At 41.4% G+C, this 15,241-nt stretch overlaps 1 long non-coding RNA gene across 1 annotated transcript; it reads left to right on the top strand.

Moving 5' to 3' along the window:
- The first annotated feature begins 336 nt into the window (after window positions 1-336).
- LOC122465557 lies at window positions 337-12,993 on the top strand. Its single transcript, XR_006290487.1, has 3 exons — window positions 337-406; window positions 12,367-12,526; window positions 12,625-12,993. It is a non-coding gene; the product is annotated as an uncharacterized LOC122465557 (long non-coding RNA).
- The last annotated feature ends 2,248 nt before the right edge of the window (window positions 12,994-15,241 follow it).

Below are 15,241 nucleotides of genomic sequence, written 5' to 3'. Positions count from 1 at the left end.
CATCCCATGGTAGGAGCCCCCAGATGGGGTGCCCCCAGCCCTGCCCCTCTCGTACAATAGCCAGATTTCACAATCCGTGACACGCTTTTCATGGTCACAAATTTGGTAGGGCCCTACCAATTACCTTTGGTGACACCTGGCTAAAGGCATCAGCTTGTCCTTTATTTTTGATATTTTGTTTTGCCTCCTGAATAGAGAAACTGCCATCCGGCACACTAGGGGTTAAAGAAAACCTTTGGGTTCAGCAAGCCCCACCCTGCTGTACTTGAGGCCAATGGCAGGCTTGGAGGGGGTAGAAAAGAAGGGAGCTGGCTCAACTGAGTGCTAACTAGTGGGTGTGCACTTTTACTTTTCTATCTGTCTGAAGGATTGATCAGTTATCTACCAGCTAGTGCAGCTACTTGAGGTAAGTAAAGGCTCCCCTGCCAAGGAGAGACTGTAACTAAGCCCCAGCACTTGGGGCAACTGGACTAGTGGGACCATGCCCCAAACTGAAGAGACCTGTAGGAAGTAACCCAGGGAAGTGGGTCTTGACTCCCTGCTGGGAGGGAGACCCCATTTCCCTTGTTTAGGGATTGATCTACATAGGGCCCGGGGGGGGGGAGGGGCTAGAGAGGGAGGGTCAGGGTTCCCCTACCACCCCATCTTGCCTTACAGACTGAAAGACTGGTGATCTAACCCTTAGGCTGCCTGGCCATGGAAGACCCTATCACACCCCCTTTCCTCCAGACTTGTCTGGTAAAGGCATTTCAGCTTATGTTCATAACTTTTACTATGCATTTTGTACATATATTTCACCATGATCTTGGCTAGCAAGTTATTAGTTTTCAAATTATAGCTCACACAGTATATTTTGTGCAAAGATTACTAGAGTAGTGTGTGGGGTATGATGAGGGGTGCATTTAGGTCACAAGTGATTTCAACCCCATTATTGAATGGGAAGGAAAGGACTTACCAGAGTTCACTCAACTCTGATGCTGTGGCTTCAGTGAGGAGCTCTGTGTTACACCCCAACAAGGAGCTGTCTCCTCATCTGCTGTTGCAAAATCATCTGCAACAAGCTCCCAGACTGAACTTTGTGTGATGTTTCTCACCATGAAGTCCTCAACATGTAGGCTCTTCACTTGGGCAGAACTAGTTGTATATAATTAGCATTGCCACTATAGTCCTAAAACAAGACCCCACTACAGTAAGTAACATACAAACACAAATAAGGTCCTTAAACAGACTCCTTACCAAGGTAAGGCCACACCAGTGCTGTTCTACTACCCAACTGTTTCTGAGTTGTTTTAAAGTTATGGTGACCCCTGAAGTGTGACTGAAGGAATTCTGGGTACAATGCTTATGCAAATGAAGTTTTCTGTAGCCCTGCTTCCCCCAGTTCATGGATAGATGGGAGCAGAGTGCTCCTTCCCCTTTGGAGCTTTAGGCCACAGACCTGCCATTATCATTATTTAAAGTTTATATTGCAGTAGCTCCCACAGGACCAAATCATAATTAGAGCTCCATTGGACCGGATGCTATGCAAATACTTATGACAATACAATTCCCTGCCCTGAAAAGCATACAACCTAGAAAGACCTACATATTCCATAGAAAAGGGAGTGAGCTAAAATATCTAATCCATGTAGTTTTATACACCTAAACTCTTTTGCTCCATATAAATATATGGAATAAGTCTCGACTCTGTCTATTGACCCCTTAAGCTATTAGGTGAGTTTTGAGGATGCAGTTACAGGACCTGATAATGACTGATTCTGGGAGGATAGCAAAGGGGTGAATGAGTGAAAGGGAAGCTAGAATGCTACTGTTAGCAAACCCTGAATACGAAGTGCAAGGGTCTGCACCACCTGAAACACTGGGTATTGAAGTGGTAGGGGCATAGCCACAACCCCATCTTCATTCCACACCCACTAGAAGCTGGAGGCTAGTTCCAGAGCGAGCGTACACTGCATCTTTTAAATGGCTGCTGTAGATACCTCCTCAGTGTGTAGTCTCCAATGTGACCCAGGAAGCAGTCTGTTTGCCTGTCTCCTCCGTATTCATAATGTTTCTGGCAGCTGCCTCAGCATGGGGCACCTCTAACCTCCTAAGGCAGATGTGGCTTAAAAAGCCTCAATATAGCTCAACATGTTCAGCTAAGCATTCCTATTTGGGGGAGCTTACCCAAAAGAGCCCTTCAGAGCTTTTCGGGTCATGGTCTCAGACAGCTTTTAAAGTTTTGTCTTTATATTTTTATAATGCTATCATTTTGTCATTAAAATTACATGTCTGAGGGTATGATTTTATCGATCATTTAAATCTGAAATGATCCAACATTATTGACATGATACCATCTAGTCAGGACAGGCAAGTTTGCAGCTCCAGCAGAAAAGCAAAATGGGTTCCCAGCAAAAATATAACTTGCCCTGCAACTTATTCAAAGTAGCAAACCATCAGGCATTCAAGAATGGATGCATTTGTGTGCCCCTACAGCTGAGGATGTACCTATTTGCTGGTTACAGCATGTGAAAGTGCATGCGTCGTAAGAGGGAGGTAGAGAAAATAACTGAATGTAGAGATCCCATGTCATGCCCGTGTTATGTGATCACGTGCAGTATAGTTTGTCTAAATGTTGCTTTCCAGGACTATATCATAATATAACAGTCTGGTGCAAGTATCAAATGCTAGGCTATTTACACTGAGGTCAATGGCTTCTTAGCTTTTGATCTGTGCCCTTTATAGCTGTATTCATTTTAACTCTTCCTAACAGATGTTTTTCTGCCTGAAAAGAACTGCAGCTATACTCTAACTGCCTAAAATTGTAGGATCTGTTGTAAATGATGCAGGGGATAAATTGTCAATACATGCTGTCCAAAGTGTAATGACAGTATTTAAATTTTTTTTATGACTGAACTCTGGAATGAGAACAATTTACTAGATGAAGAACAAAAAGAATCTTTCATAAAAATGAATATTTAATCCATGTAGTTAGTCATATAATTGTTCAGCCTCAGTTCTACCATGTTTCACTATTTTTTCCCCTCAAGTTTAAAGATAACCTGAATATGTTAAAATAATGGGAGGCTGTCAGTCATATCCTGATCCTTTAGGAATGCATGTATGTGGAATGGTTGGGATTCCGAACTCAACCTTATTCCATATATACCTGTGAATCATCTGAATGACTAATGTAGTGATTCTAAAAATACAAGACCCACTGGATCCATAGTATTTAACATAGAAGAATTTGCTTGTGAGGGACATCTGTGAAATATGAATATCCCAATTTACCAAGTAACCCTAAAACCAGAACTTAAGGCCAAAACCTGATTATAAAGATACGAAAACATAGCACAAATGTGGATTGTAAAAATCTCTACAGCAGTTCTCAACCTTTCCAGACTACTGTACCCCTTTCAGGAGTCTGGTTTGTCTTGCAAACCCAAGTTTCACCTCACTTAAACTACTTGCTTATAAAATCAGACCTCAAAATACAAAAATGTCACAGCACACTACTACTGAAAAATTGCTCACTTTCTCATTTTTACCATATAATTATAAAATTGATTAGAATATAAATATTGTACTTGTATTTTAGCATATAGCATATAGAGCAATATAAAACAAGTCATTGTCTCTGTGAAATTTTAGTTTGTACTGACTTTGCTAGTGCTTTTTATATCGCCTGTTGTAAAACTACATGAATTGATGTACCATCTGGAAGACCTCTGTGTTCCCTCTAAGGGTATGTGTACCCCTGGTTGAGAAACACTGATCTGGAGACTATGTAGCCCACTGGCAAGGGACACTACTAGGACTGGCTGGAACATAATTCCATTTCATGAAAAATGATGCATCAAAAAACAAATTCATTCATATAGAAAACAAAGATGTTTTGAAGGCTCATGAACAAAACAAGGGAGAGTGACCCACCTCAAATTCGCCCATAGACTGATGGGTAGAACATTCAGCAGGCATGTGGGAGAACCAGTTTGAAGTCCCTGCTTCTAAAGATCAAGGGCTTCAACCAGGGTCTCCCACATCCCTGGTAAGCACCCTCACCACTTGGCTATTAGCTATTCTGGGATCTCTCCCCCATCCTGGATCTTTATATAAAAATTAAAAAAAAAATAGAAATGAAACATTTCTCCACAACGTTTGGTTTTGACAAAATGGTATTTTTCTACAGAAAAAAGTTGTCAAAGTTTGACTAGCTCTAGACACTACAGTAACATAACTATCAAGCAGATCAGATAATACTCTTACAAATTTTCCCTGTAAACTCTGTCAAGATGGTCAGAGCAAGTCACTGAAGGGTCAGATAGTAGGACTTGGTGATACAGGAGCAGAGGAGACCACAGTCTCAAAGCCACAGCTATCAAGGAGAAGTACTAGTGGACTATATCAGCATGTGCCAGTTTTCTTCAAGCCTCAACCTAGCATCACCTGAAACAGAACCATAGAAGCAAATAACTCGGTTATATGGCCCTGATCCAAAGCCCATTGAAATCAATGGAAAAACTCCCATTGATTTCAGCGAGCTTCAAAACCTATTCTGTGTCAATATGTAAAGTATGGAGGCTTTTAATAAGCCTGGTTAGCTACCAAGTTTTCCTATTAAGCATCAGCCATTCTGCTTATCGAGCAGGACTGTGGAAGACTGTCCTGATAACCAGCAACATACTCTTTAAAGAGAAGTGTCACTGTTAATTAATTTCTGGTGGCCCTTATTTAAGCAACTATTGCAGACTGTTGGTCAAATTCAGTGTTAATATAAGACAACAGCTCTGCTAGAATCAGTGGAGTACTACCCCACTTATGGGCTCTTTTTTTTTCTTAAGAATACAAATGTCTTGTCATTCTGGCTGGTGGCTGAGTGTGGGAATCAGGTTTTCTGCACTTACAGTGATCATGAGAACTAAGTAATAAGAGAATCTACTGCTGACCACAAGCTAGTTATAATTGAAGGAAATTTTTCTTCCTTGTACTGTTTAGTACATTTAGAGTATAATCTTTCCTCAGAACACAGGCTAAAATGTTTGAAATCTTGTGTTATCAACCTGTTTAGTGCTCATATGGGCCTGTGAGGTTTAGGAACATTAAAAAAAATCTTTCTAGGAAAGTGGTCAATAATAGTGCTCCAGCAAAAGTCTCAGACTTTTCAGTGTCCTTGATTCATCCTGGTAATGTCTTTCCTACACATTACAATGGTCTGTAGAAAACTACTCCTCTCCCCGGATGTCTCTCTATGGAGAAGAAGAAAAATTGTTTTAATAAATCAGTGCAACATCGCTACCATCCACAGCTCTGCTCAAATAGCTGCAGTCTGACTCTGCCTCTGACTTCAGCTAAACCAGACGCTCTCAGGGATTGGATCATGCACTGCATAGGGGCAGAGCACCCCGTATACGTGCAAGGAAAACCGTGCTCCGAACAAGACCAAGGAACTCAATCCTGCCTTAATGAGTATGGTCTGTCTAGGCCACTTTCACCTGCACCCAACAGTCAGTGCACCATGGTTTGGGAATCTCTGCAAGAGAAAGGAGCAGACTAGGGGAATGCACGTTGGAGCTCAGGGCAGACAAGTAATATAGCCTGGGTTTGTATTACTAGTCCATGACCCTCCTCATCTGTTGGGATCCCACTTTCAGAGGGTTCACTGGGGCAGCAATGGCCAGGAGTGTTCCTAGCAGTGTGGCCCTACTGGAGCCATGCTGCCAAGGAGTGGGATTAGCGCTACAGTGGGCCAGGGCTAGTGTAGAGGCCTTGGGCAGATATAGGCTATACCCCTGATTTCCTTCTAAGCCTCTGTGGATGGGCCCAGCAGGCTGTTCTGTCACAAAGTGGGGTAAGCTCCCCTGCTCTGGGCACTTCACAAAACAAGGCCATGTCCAAAGGTAGGTTAGACTCCTAAATCCATGTTGTGAAACCTTAATAAAAGTGGCCTGATACTCAGAGGTGCTGAGCATAAGCAGCTCCCATTGACTTCAAGGAGTTATGAGCCTAACTTTAGGCACCAAGTTTCCAATTTTAGCCATGGACCCTGTGCTGAAGAATACATCTGCATTTAAAAGGACACAACAAGTGAGGGTCATAAAAAGCTTCCCAAAGGTGGAGGGGAGGGGGAAGGAGACAAAGGGCTTTGTTTCTCAGCAAGGCATACACATTTTGATAGCTCAGTTCCTTTTTATGATGGTGATTATCTGTTTATCTATCCTCCCTCTCACTTCCCACAAATGAGACAGCAAGATTTCAGGAGGGATGTGAATGAATGAACATGTATTTGGCAAGCATTCAGAGCAGTGCATTAAATAGTTTGTGACTTCCACTAAAAGTGGATATAGTGGAGTAGAAAGTAAGCAGGTTTCACTGTACACAAGAATGCTTTATTGAAAGTGTTGTCAAACTTGCCACTCCAAACTCCAGTTTTCAGAATTAAAAAACCTGGCTTTATTTTACAATTTGTTCCACGTTGCCTTCTGAATTCCTAGCCTGGTACAGTAGAGGGACATATGAGAGAGAGTTAGACAAACTGAAACCCATTAAATGTCACTTTTTCCATCCTAAACGCTTTATCAGTTTGGGCTTTCTTGTTCTTATAAGCAGACTTTCATTTTAATCTCTGCAAGTAACACTCTTAATATTCAATGGGTTTTTTATGTGTATATGTTTTTAATTGCAACCGAAGTGTTGAAAGATTGAAAATCAGATACTGTGCATGTGTTAATGCCTTTAAGACATGAATATGCATAGCTATATTTATTAACAGCTTAAGACAAGTGATATGGCATTTTTGAGGCCTGATTTCAGTGATCGGCACAATGACTAGACTGAAGTAAAGCCATACTTCTCTGATTTAACAAGACTGTGCAGGACTATATGTACATCTCCCAGTGCATTTATTGCAGGGGTGGACAAACTTTTTGGCCCGAGGGCCACATCGGGGTTGCAAAACTGTATGGAGGGCTGTGTAGGGAAGGCTGTGCCTCCCCAAACAGCCTGGCCCCCACCCCATATCTGCGCCCCCCCAACTCCTGACCCATCCAACCCCACCCCCATCCAACCCCCCTGTCCCCTGACTGCCCCGACCCCTATCCACACCCCTGCCCCCTGACAGAACCCCTGGGACTCCCATGCCTATCCAACCCACCCTGTCCCCTGACTGCCCTGACCCCTATCCACACCCCTGCCCCTAACCGCCCCCTGGGACTCCACTCCCTATCCAACCCTCCCTGTTCCCTGACTGCCCCCTGGGACCTCTTGCCCCTTATCCACCCCCGTGCCCCTTACCATGCTGCTCAGAGCAGCAGGAGCTCGCAGCCCCACTGCTGGCTGGAGCAGCAGACCAGAGCGCTGACGGCGCAGTGAGCTAAGGCTGTGGGGGATGGGGAACAGCCTCCCCGGCCGGGAGCTCAAGAGCTGAGCAGGATGGTCACGCAGGCCAGATGTGGGCCGTAGTTTGCCCACCTCTGATTTACAGCAGGCCCATTAACCATGGTTGAAAAGGCTGCAATATCACAGCCAAGACGAGAACTAAGTGGACTGGGTCAAAGAAATTAGAGTACCAGATACTGGAGATGCTTTGCCACAACCTTGTCCAGTATTATCCTATCAGCCAATCATCTGCCAAAGCTCTCCCTACTGTGACATCAGTGACAATTCCAATCAGACAAGCTCAACCTCCAGTTCCCCATGAGGTAAGAGGAACATTCTCATTGCTTTTATATATTTTTGGCTTATTGAATATTCCTTTGCCTCTCTAGTCCATGATCTTGGCTTGTGCTCACAATAATGACATGATCCTGTGCAGTGCTGAGCCTTCAGCTCCCATTGACTTCAGTGGGAGATAAGGATGCTCAGCACCTCAAAGTATTGTGCCTATGTGGATTCTGTGGTAGAGACACATCTGCTTCGAGTGCATTTAATTGACCCTCCAAAGTCATTTTTACACCCTGCCGGGGATATGGTCCCTTAAATACACATGACAGTGGATGGTGTAAGACATTTTTCCCCCCACCCATGAGTTAGAAGTGATACATAAGGAGAGGAATGAAGAATTGCCATGTGAGTCCAGAGAAAAGGTGTGGTAAGAGGTGAAAGTGAATTCAAGGGTAGATTTCACTAGGACTTCTAATGAAGATAAGCGATCTCAAAAGAAGAGATGTGACTGGAGAGCTGAAAGACTAGAAAATTTCTTTAAAAAATGGTTGCGGGAAATGAAAGGATATGACCAAGTGTGCTAATGGCTGAGAAAAGTGGGAAGGTAACACAGAAGGTCAACAGAAGAACCGTGGAGATCTAGGACATCTACAGTAAATGAAGACCAGCTGCAAGGATTATTGAAAAAGCACATGAAATAATATATTCTCCCTAAAAGTACTTGGTTAGATCTTTCACTGGTGTAAATCAGCATAGATCCTGTAACTTGATTTACATTGACTAAAGTTCCATCCTATTGTATTTAGTTTTGACACATGACTGGTGTAATTTCACTTGCAACTCTGCCTTTGGGGAAAGCATCAGTGCCATGACCACTAACTTAAATTCAATAATTAATATTGAATTTTAGGCAGTTGAGTAATTAAATTAGAAATTCAGTAGGACTGCTCATGCACTTAAAGTTGAGCACATGCTTAAGTATTTGCAGGCTACTGGGGTCTCAGACTGCAGTCTGATCTTGTAGCCCAAAGACTTGCAAGGGAATGAAGTATCGGACTCAAAGTGTCACCAAAAATGCACTAAAATGGTGTTAAATTGACTTTTTTCTTTTAAAATTTATCTTGGGATGTTCCACTGAATGAATTCTTATTGGGAAGGAAAACTATAAGTTGCTTGACTAACCATCCTTTTTTATCTATAGTGTAGTTAACATTTTTTATTTGAGATAATCAAGATTTTCATTCACAACAAGTCTTCAGTTGTTTACTGTTTCATTGTTCTGGATACTTATTATTATATAGAGCCAAATCATCATCAGATGTAAATTGGCATAGCACCATGAAATCCATGGAGGCACATTGATTTATACCAGCTGAGGATCTGGCCTGTCTGTAGACCAATAACCCTTTACAAATGTGTGCCATTGAATTTGGGGGGATGAATTTCATTTTCTTTTATTATTGGCTCGTTAGGCACAAATTGTTTGCCAGATCCTATCTTTTTTTTAAAAAAAAAAGAAAATGAAGATACCTGCATGACTTTTTTTAACAAGAATCTGTGCAGCTTTACGCACATCATTCCTAATGTGTCCAGAATTACCAGAAGTACAGGGATTAGGTTAGTGGGAGCAACTATCACATGCTTTCACAAGATCAGCCTCTAAAGACTAAATATCTTCTCAGCACTGCCCTAAAGTAGCATATTTTTGCAGAAGTGCTTGTTTCTTTTTGTTAGTTCTTTTTCTTAAAAAAAAAAAAAAAAAAAAACAAACCCCAACCCCTCCCCTCCAGATTTTTGCATTTTAATATACTCCCCTGATTAGAATTGGCAATGATTAAGGATGCAGCTTGGTTATTTCTATCTTAAATATGTATACAGCTAAGTCCTTGAAAAAGTTTACAATCCCTTCAGTTCTGCATGGTTAACTCTACAGATCTTGACCATTAACATTCAGGACTGAAGTGGTTAAAATTCAGCAGACCCCTTCTCCCCCCAAAAAAGGGTTGGAGAGTGATTTGAACTTGAAGAGCAATAAGAGTCCACTGTTGTACTAAATGGCTATCATAGCTACAGAGTGATTTATTACAAACTGCGCTGCAAGGTACAAATAACCTTCAAATGTTATCAGAGAAGGAGATATCAGAGAAAAATGTGTTTTGGTGTCATGGATATCTCCCCAGACCACCAGCAGATTTTTTCCAAGACACAATAGGACTCAATGTCAGGCAGTAACATCCAGTTTGAAGAATGACTTTGTAAGCAGCTGCAAGACAATCTGTACTTACTGTGCAGTTAATAGCACCCCCACACACACCCCCGTCACCATTCCTCCCGTCCCCCGACTCACGCAGCAAACTTGAAATAGCTAACCTGACAATTAAGGTCTTCAAACCCAACTATGAAGTAAAGACTGTTGCTGTTATATAATTGAATTTAGACAGTAGTTGGAAAGATTAAAGGCAGAAATGAGTTCCTGGTGGCTGAGACAGGACAGATTAGCTGCAAATTTGCTTGTTTTTATTTTGAGTCCAGCTGCTATGCAGATGCAGAGGATCTTGCACAACAAGCATATTGATTGTTATGACGTGGCATGTACTCAGAATGACAAGGTAATTTCAGCACACAGTGATGCTGTCATTTCAATAAGTGGAGGTAGGAGTACTAAGACAACCACCTACAGCATGTACTGACCCCAGAACCAATTTTTTGGAGGTTTGATCTCATCATGAAGCTCATGATGATTATTCTGACAATATGAGATGACCAATAGATGGAGAAGAGGGGCATATTTTGTCTTGCTTTTAAGTATTCATCTTTATCACACTGTGAATTTTAGGCCTGGGAACCCAAATTATCTGAAAATACAGCCCACTTTCATTCAGGCTAAACAGATGTGCAGATTTTTATTGCTCATGAACTAAACAAGCCATTACTAAACTTTTTGTACTGAAGATACAAGCACAGGCAAAGGGTGGTTGGGTATTTTTGAGAAGATTTATAACTTAAAATTTTCAGATGCAAATACTTAATGTTAGGCCTGGACAGCCATGTGCCAGCACCTAAACAGAAGGGTTTTTATGTGCCTTAATATGGGATTGAGGAGCCTAATGCTGAGCACCCAGGTTTGAAAATATTGGTCTGTATATTTTTTTTTTTTGTATGTACACCTGGTTCAGGCTGCAGCCTTTTGACAAGCTTCCAGCATGGTCCTCCATAGTAAAATTTTTTGGCAATCCTGACTTACATTCTACATTTCCTTGTCCTTATGAAGTTTGTGTTCAAATTCAGCTTCCAGAACAGTCACTTCAGCACAGTTCTTGAAGTTGGCAGTTCTCTCCTCTACAGAAGCAATAAAGCTTGGGCAGCGACAGTGCAAACCTCATGACACTACCCTGCCAGTGGTGAGATTACCCAAGTGTAGTTCAGTCTCCATGCCCGATTTATCTAATCGAGCAATCGCTTATAACACACCCATCATCTTGGTCTTTCAGCAGAAACTGCTACATAAAGGTGCCAAAGCATGTCAATTTGACTGGTTTTGGTGATATGGAACTGGGCACTGGAGTTAAGCCTCTCCCCAAACTTGTTTCACACAGGCCACTGATCAGATGGCAACAACATGTGGTCACTACTGCCCTGACCAAATTTTTACCAGCAACCTTATTCCATTAGCAGTCTCACGCCATCTGGTCCCACAGTGCTATAAATCTTCTGATGTATTAATAAACCAATTGAATACAGCTGTACATATTAATAACCAAAAGCAGCTGGTGGTTGTTTATGAGCTTGCTATTTTCCCTGATGTTTTAGCCACCCTAGTACAAAGTTATAAGTAAACTTCAAGGAAATGAATAGGGTTTTAATTTGTCTACCAGTAAACCAAAATAAACTAATCTTTCATAACCAAAGATTTTCATTGGAATGGAAATTATACTCAGTGTAAATGTCATTTCCCTGCTTATAGTTGAAGTTCAGCCCTTGAACAGCATTGTCTATTCCCATTATTACTCTCTAAACTCCTGACAGTTCTTATATTAATTGCACCAGATTGCTTACCTTATGTTGTTGTCGTTTGTTTGTTTTGTTTGTTTTTGTTTAAAAAGTCGGCATCCCTTCAAATATGGGTCAGGTAAGGAGAAGAAAAGGGAAGTTAAACTTTGGGCAGGCTCTTTACTGACAGAACCAAAAGCTGGGTATCCCCAAGTACTTTCTCAAGGTAATTCATTACTAGGACTATAACCCTAATTACAATGGAACTAATTTATAGCAAATCTGGCAAAAGTAAGACCTCATTTACTGTATTGATGGGCCCAAGCCATTAATTTCCAAACCAAATTTAATCTTTTTTCCAAAAGGTTGGAGGTGTTTGGCTCTGTGGGTTTGTTTTCAATCCAACAGATCTGAACCAGCTGTGAATTTCAGATTTCAAAGTATGGGGATGTTCATATCTGTTGTGTTGGATTAGGCTTTTGTCTATATTATTGTGCAGGAAACTGACAGCACCAAATAGGTGTAGCTTAATGCATAAATCTCATTGAAATTCAATGCCATCTGAGTGTCTAATTTACTTAGGCTCTTAAAAATGATTTTTCAAATGTAAAAATTATAATTGCTGTTCTACATTTCTGTTCAGAGTGAGGTTTTTGTGTGTGGGGGGGCGGGCGGGGGGTGGTGGTGGTGATTTCACACACTTCTCTATACACAACCTGTTTTTTCTTTGTTTAGAATGGATACATTAAACATAGGCAGAAGGATGTTACCAGGATGACCTAGCATGTCCACTGCATGGCTTGGTTATGCTGACTTCAAAGGACTCCTTCTGCAATTTACAGAAGTTCAGATGTTGGCTTTGAGAACTTGTATCACTTAAAGAAAAAGAAGAGAGGTTCGTTTGCCTCCCCTTTCCTCCTCCAATGTCTTTGCTCAGCAGATGCTGCCCAGGGCATCCTCCACATCATGCTATTTATAGTCCTTTATTTACAGGCTACAGCACCTCAGGTAGCACCATGTAGGTCTGACAGTTCAAGAGGATGACCTGTATGCTGAGGAGAAAGGTGTAAGGTAAACTACCATTCAGTCACCTGCATTTGGGGAATGTCAGAGGAGAAATGAAAGTGCAGGAACCCTCATCTTAAAAGAAGCCATAGCATTGTTTTTAGGGTGCTGGCTGAAGGCTGTTTAAAGTGATACTACCCAAAGGGAATTTTCCAGTTTGCTGGCTTTGTGGCTTGGCTGAACTGGTGTTTAAGAAACTATCCTCTCTTCAGTTGCCACTGATGAAATTATACAACTTTACAAAAGCTGTTGAAAAACTACAAGAAAAACACACACATAGGAAACAAGTGCACTGCCAACATTAGCAGTCACAACCTGATCCAAAGCTCACTGTAGTCAGTGGACAGATGCCACTGATTTAATGACCTTTGGCAGAGGCCCTTAATGCATGCCAGCAGCTCAGAACAACAACAACAAAAAAGCACTGAAGTGGCTCATAAGACATTCATTCTAGAAGACGTGGGGCATCTTAGTAAGCATATTTAGGTACTTTTAAAGAAGCATTACGTCAAAATCTGCTCTGCTGCACCCATGATATTCCATCAGAAGTTGTAGTTGCAAAGCTACAACTGAGGGCAGGATTTGACCCGTAGTTCTGGAGGTATTTACATAAATGACTATCTATTTGACCTTGACACAGGTAATAAAAAGCATTGGCATTTTAATAAACCAAAAAGTATTGTCAAACTTAGATTAGGTATAGTTTCAAAATGATATCCAAGGATACTCCATCCGTAAAACCTATGCTAAGGCTTTGAAAAATTCTCCATCAAATCACATGGAGACCAATGGCCACCACCAAAAGAACCATGCAGTCTGTTCTGGTTCTCCCAATCCCAGGCTCTCTACTCTGAAATGTTTTTTTTAAAGTGAACAATAATCCTGTCTTCTGCAGGCCTCTCGTGTTCATCACAAGCAGGGCAGACAAAAGTATGCATAGTCTAGATATGGTAGCTGTCCAGTTCTGTTGGTGTACTATTGTACACCAAGTCCCATTGTTCAACTACCAGTGTTCCCCATAAAACACTCCAGTCTAATTCACATCTTTTGCATTCTGATCATTCAGTCTCTTCTCTTTGGCAAATGTATTGGTGTTCTCCAGAACTTATCCTCTGTATGCAGCTCATTCTGTCTCCCCTTTTTAGTGACTTCAAATTATGATACATTCCAAGTAATTGTTTAGATTTACGTTCATCTGAGTCTCATCTCATTTGTTAGTCAGTGCACTTAAGAGGATGAAGCTGATTCTGAGCCACAGTCCCAGAGGTGAAAGATAGATGCTTTATCATATAAATCACAAACTGTTGCCATTCTTTTTGTCCCATTTCAAGAGACAAAGGGATAAAAAGTGGAACCTTTTCAGAGCTAGGCAGTGGTGAAAGCTGTAACCCTAGCTGTAATTAGTCATACATAGAAGCCTAATTTAGTGAAGGACTGGAAGAGTGTGGAGTTTTTAATGTTTCAGACTAAAATGTATATTGAGTAAGAGAAGGCATCTTACAGTTCTGATACAAGAAGAAAACACCTAAGACATACTTATGTTCTTAAAGTACAAGGATGAATGTGAATTTTGAAAAGGAAGAGACCTATTATAACAGCACTGAACCAATTAAAAAGATACAACTGAACTACAACAATGGTCTCTTTCCATGTAAGCCTAAAAACACACACATTCAAATCCAGGGTGTATGCACTTTACTTTACACTGGCTTTGAAAAGAGAAAATAGTTTGCATAGAGCTGGGAGAAAAATTGGATTCTAATGAGTTTTTTTTCCCACATCTAAAATGAACACATTAGGGCATATTCTACTTTCTGTGCCTGCAAATTTCATTAATGTGAGTAAGTGATGAGTGTGTACTGAAGACAATAGACTCCATTGTGTCCCTCTGGTCTGTGAGCTGTGGGATAATGCTTTCATTGCTGGGTCAGGTAAAAGTGCAGATTCAGCCACCTTTAGTCTTTCCTAGGTACTAGCTGCTTTTAGAAGTGCTCCTTTATGATTGGAAATTATTTTAAAAACTGGTCTTTGAGGTGCCTTGCGGTCAAGATGTGGCATAGGAAAACTGATCTGTCCTTCCCAGCACTTTACTCTATCAAATGCTGGGACAGAGATGGGGAAGGCTTCCACCTGGGGCAAAGTAAAGGGGATGATCATTGACTGAAATCATTTGAAAGAACGCAGGCGTATTTACACTGTTTGGGGAAGGAAAAGCAGCAGAGAAATAAGGCAGAAAGGAAAGTGGGTGACAGATTGGTACCACCTAGATACCAGGGTGATTGACACTAGAAAAACAGTACATGGATGGATGTTGGGAGGATAGGAGTGAGTCTGTGAGGGGCCATACGTTAGCAGAGATTTGCTAAAACCAGCATCTCTCAAATGTCTATGCTGGCCAGCATGTACAAGCTCCAAGGATCTTTCTAAGGTGAAGAATGGATTCTTACTCATGTGAGTAATCTCATTGACTTCTAATGAAACTACTAGAATGAAGAACTGCATACAACTCTGTTGGCAGGGGACAGGCATTCTGCATGCTCAAGCC

Source organism: Chelonia mydas, chromosome 4 (assembly GCF_015237465.2).
Source record: "Chelonia mydas isolate rCheMyd1 chromosome 4, rCheMyd1.pri.v2, whole genome shotgun sequence".
In the NCBI taxonomy this organism is placed as follows: Eukaryota; Metazoa; Chordata; order Testudines; family Cheloniidae; genus Chelonia; species Chelonia mydas.
This window is presented reverse-complemented; position numbering and strand designations above follow the sequence as displayed.